The sequence below is a fragment of the Bubalus kerabau genome, chromosome 22 (assembly GCF_029407905.1).
Source record: "Bubalus kerabau isolate K-KA32 ecotype Philippines breed swamp buffalo chromosome 22, PCC_UOA_SB_1v2, whole genome shotgun sequence".
In the NCBI taxonomy this organism is placed as follows: domain Eukaryota; kingdom Metazoa; phylum Chordata; class Mammalia; order Artiodactyla; family Bovidae; genus Bubalus; species Bubalus kerabau.
In genome coordinates, this window is record NC_073645.1 from 34,899,685 (window position 1) to 34,904,850 (window position 5,166).

The window sequence follows — 5,166 nt, forward strand, 5'->3', positions numbered from 1 at the left end:
TTCTTAACATGTGCAAACATGAGTCCTTGGTAATATATCCTCCAAGCCTGTATTTCTTCATATTATAATATATATTTGTTTTTCATCTCATATGGTTGTGGTGAAGTTTAATCAAGATGTAGCAACAAACAGAAACTGTTTTCATGCCAGTTTCTCTTAAGGAAGAAACTCAACTAGATTAGATCAGAGGGTGTGGCAGAAACAATCACGTTCCTCAAACATTCCATGTCTCACCCTGTATTTCCCAGCCACCAACATATAGTGAGGCCATATGACCAGTCCTATCCAATGAGCTGTGACCAACATTGCAGAGCTGGTGTGTTACCCTCCATCCCTCTCATCTTTCGCCCCAGTGACCAAGAAGCTTCATAAAGAGGTGATGGCATCATACAAAGCAGCCAGAATCTCTGAGTTATGGCCCGGAGGACAGCTGCCCTGAGTGTTGCTAAACCCAAACCTGCTGTGTGAAGCCACTGGGATTTAGACAGTATTTGTCACCACAGCATAGCTTATCTGCTATTGTGGGTCTTAGCTGTGGCATGTGGGATCTAACTCCCTGACCAGGGATCGAACCCAGGGCCCCTGCATTGGGAGCACAGAGTCTTAGCCACTGGACCATCAGGGAAGTCCCGCCTAACCCCAATTTACTAACAGAGTTCTCTTCTGAAGCAAGACTTCCACAGCCAGATGGGTGAATATAGTAAACATTAGAGCCTGCACAAAGGGTGACTCATCCAAGGAGGTGGAAGCTCCCACCCCAAGATCAACTTCAGGCCCTTGTGCAGAAGGCCCACCCCTCCCAACTCCCGAGACTCTACCTGAAATCTGTCAAGCACAATAAGGGTAGGCCAGCTGTAGATGTCAACCAGAGGGAATCCATGGCCAGGAGGAGGGCAGAGGTTGGCAATGCTTTGCCAACACTCTGAGGATCAAACATGCAATGTTAATTCACCACTATGACTCAGGAAACCCATGATGACTCAGAAAACCCATTACTCCATGCTGCAACTCATGTGTGGCCCCCTCAGTCATGACACCCCCACCTCATTGACCTTCCAACAATTTCTGGAATATCTGAGTCTCATTACTTCCTCAGGGCTTGTACACAGGCTGTTGCCTCTGTTCAAATGCTCTTCACATGGTTGGCTCCCTTTCATTTTTCAGGTCTGAACTTTCATGGCATGTCTTTCGATGGGTCTTCTCAACCTCTCTTTTGGAAGCAAGTCCCCTCATGCTGTCCCTCTCAGCATCCTTCCTGATTTCTCCTCCTCCTCCTTCTCCCCAACACCTTCCTCTTCCTCTTCTTCTTCATCAGCATAACATTGATTGGTTGTTTCCTATGCGTTGGGTGGGACTCTAATCTGTCTACATGGATTATCCCATTGAATCTAGCAACAATCCTAGGTAGCAACTGGGAATCTTAATTTCACCAATAGACATGACTCATTTGAAAAGACACTGATGCTGGGAAAGATTGAAGGCAGGAGGAGAAGGGGATGACAGAGGATGAGATGGTTGGATGGCATCACCGACTCGATGGACATGAGTTTGAATAAACTCTGGGAGTTGATGATGGACAGGAAGGCCTGGCATGCTGTGGTTCATGGGGTCACAAAGAGTCAGACATGAAGCTTATTTAGGACAAAAGTACATGTATTGGAGGGCTATTTGGTAACTCACAAAATAAGTAGGATGCCTAGAACCAAGCAGGACTGGATGGTCAGAGTCCCAGCCCCAAACCATAGGCAGAAACTGTCTAAGAACAGCTGCCACCAATGCTGGACATGGGCCACCATGGTTGTCACGACCACCCCCAGATCTCGATACACTTGCTGCCTTGGTCAACTCTAACTTCTCTTTCACCTCTGAGGTACTTCCTTGCTTGAGTCAAAGTATTAAGCTGGTGCATCCAATTTTCCAAGCTAAGACCAAGGCCCCTCCCTGGGGCAGGATAACATCTGGCAATGTCAGCCCACATGGATGGCAGTAGGGCTGCCTGGTGAGATGCATGGTGGGAGATTCCCAAAGCAGAAGGAGCTTCAGATGCTGCCCAGCTCTAAAAGTGGTGCATGCTCACTCACCTTGAAGCAGACAGAACATTCAAGTCCCAGTTTTTAAAAACTCCTTTCCAACACCAATGACACCCCTACTAAAAAAAATATGATGAGCAAATATTTAAAGACTACCCATCTGAAGAGGAGGTCAGATTTTTAGCCTGACAAGGGCACCCACACTTTCCAGTCTCATTCTGTTGATGAGGACGGGCAGAGAGGTTTTCCAGATGGATGTGTGCAACCTGAGTTTCTCGTGTTCGTGTAGCTTCTGATAGCGGCAGAGCCAGACAGCTGAACCTTCTAGGTCTCACTATACAACCTGTGATCCTGGAACCAGAGGCAGTGTCACCTGGGAGCTTGTTAGACATGCATCTTCTCAGGTCCCACTACAGCCTACTGAATCCATATCCGCATTTCAGCAAAATCCCCAGTGATTCATGAAAAGTTTGGAATGTACTGTGGTAGCCCAGTGATTCTCAACCTCACCCACACATCAGAATCACAGAGGCAACTTGTACAAATCACGAATGCCGAAGGGGCTTCCCGGGTGACTCAGTGGTAAATAACCCTCCTGTCAATGCAGGAGACATGGGTTGGATCCCTGGGTCGGGAAGATCTCTTGGAGGAGGAAATGGAAACCCACTATAGTACTCTTGCCTGGAAAATTCCATAGACGGAGGAGCCTGGGGGGCTACAGTCTATGGGGTCTAAAAGAGACTTGACTGAATACACGTCGATGTTGAAACTTCAGGAAGGCCAATGCAATGCTGAGATTCCACTCTGATTGTTGGGAGGTGTGGCCTGGTGTGGAGTATTTTGAATACGCCACAGAAAACTCTAATGAAAATCCAAGTCAAGAACTGCTTAGAAAGACATGATTCCATCCAATCTAGAGTACCCTTGGATTAAAAAAAATAAATAACATTCTTAGGAAAATTGTGTCAACCCAGGGAGTCATTTTTCAAATGACTCCCAAAGGCTCCCTGAGCATCTAGAGGTCCATTCCTGGACACGCAATTCTGAAAATCACAGGGCGCTGATGAGGCTCTGCCACTCTGAACTAATTATTCTAGACTTCAGTGCCTTAATTTATTTTTTCCTACAATTGTCCAAGTTTAATAAACTCTAGAGGTCACGGGGTCTAACCCTCTCATTTTACAGATGAGAAAACTGAAGCACAGAGAAAGGAAATGAGTTTTCAAGCAAAACTGAGGATCTGAACTCTAACTTTCCAATTCCCCAGGCAGCTCCTTTCCACCACGCACACTCCTTCTCCAGCGACAGGTCCACCACGCACACTCCTTCTCCAGCGACAGGCACTTATGAGGAAGGATGTTTGATGAGCGCATGGTCAAAAGTTCATCGCCAAAACGTTTATTATTAATAATAAGGTTAAAAGCTTCAAAGCCAATCCAGTGCCGGTGGTTCCCATGAAAGCCATTTTTCAGTTTGTTCTCATCTAATTACTGGTAGGTACAGTAATTGGAAACAGGCTATATCCGATGAGCAGGGTTCAGGAAATGGAAATCTCTAATACAATTCTGCCTGGGAAGGGTCAGCTGCCACCATCACGAGCAGCTGGGACTCTCACAAGGTCCGCCCTGGAGAGAAGGAAAAGAGAGCACATTCCAGGAGAAGCGGGGAAACAGACATAAAAGGCAAGATGGCTGAGGTTGGGGAGAATTATGGTCCCACCAGGAAAGCAAGCGCTAAGGGCCCTCTGGGTCGTGCCAGGGCTCCAGGGGCCGTTACTATGTCCACGTTATAGAAGCCCCTGCATGAGTGTGGTTGCTCGTGGTCTTGAAGGTACTCTTACTAAGTAGGTGGTGCTGGTACAAAGTGGCAGGTACTGAACTAAGGGCTCTGTTGCTATTACCCCCACTTAATCCTTGTACCCATTCCATGAGATGGCACTGTGCTCAGTCATGTGTGACTCTTTGCGACCCCATGGACTGCAGCCTGCCAGGCTCTTCTGTCCATGGAATTTTCCAGACAAGAAATCAAGAGTGGGTTGCTATTTCCTTCTCTAAGGAGATACCCTCTTTGGCAGAGGAGGGAATGAAGGCTTCAAATGGCTTAAGTCACTTTGCCATAGTCCCACAGACGGGGGTGGAGCCAGGATGGGGACCCAGAGCTCTGTATCCACTGTGCTCCACTGTCCATCCTTCCTGGATGCAACAGTTTCAGCCTGAGGGTTGCAGGTGGAGATGAGCAGAACCCACTAGGTTCCATCGGAGCCGAAGGGCAGAGGCCGGTCAGAGGAATGGAAGAGAAAGGAAGGAAAGGGCACTCACAGAGCGAACAGATGCGCCTCTCAAACACTCAGAAGATGCTGGCAATGTTAGTTCAGCTGACCCGGGAGCTGCCAAACCCAGCATCTGCCAAGGTGCGTGTTGGGACCGTGAGACCACCGCTGCCGCTGGTGCCATCTGGTCTTCCGGTGGCAGAGATTCGCTGCGTTGGCAGCTGAGTGTGAGCTGAGCCGGCCTCCAGCGGCTACCGTTTAACAAGTTCATGGCTCGGTGGTTCCCGTGATGGATTACTGGAAGCCCCATGCTTGGGTGCTGATTTTCTGCAAAGCCGGCTGCAGGTGGTTTCCTCGGGTTGCCATCAGCCTTGTTAACAGGCCCTGATCTGTAGATCATCGCTTTCCCATCTGGTGCCCACCAGCTGGGCTGCTGGTGGCTGGGGGATTGATTTGTCAATCTCTCTCTCTCCTTCCCCCTCCCTCTCTCTCCCATCCTCCCTCCCACCCTCTTTCTTTGCATTTTTATTCCGAGCTGACTTTTCTCAGCACTTCCAAACCCCATGCCTCATTTCAACCCCTTTGGTCCTTATTTTCCACCTCAAATTTGCATCGGCTAGGTGAACATATTCCTTCTGGTCTGATCAACCTGGTGATGTAACATCAGCTAATTCAAGTCCACCCTTCTTCCAGAGATCACACAGGAGGTTCAGAAAGGCCAATGCAATACTGAGGTTTGGTGGGGGAGGCAGGAGAAAGGCCGTCTGGATGTGGTCATCAGCTGCCCCTGCAAGTCACAGCAGAGTCATCTGCACCCCACCCCCAGGGCCACTTTTGGCCTCATGACCCCCAACAGTTGTCCACTGC

At 48.7% G+C, this 5,166-nt stretch overlaps 1 non-coding gene across 1 annotated transcript; it reads right to left on the reverse strand.

Moving 5' to 3' along the window:
- Window positions 1–552: 552 nt before the first annotated feature.
- On the reverse strand, window positions 553–625 carry TRNAG-CCC (transfer RNA glycine (anticodon CCC)). The gene has a single exon. It is a non-coding gene; the product is annotated as a tRNA-Gly (tRNA).
- Between the last annotated feature and the right edge of the window lie 4,541 nt (window positions 626–5,166).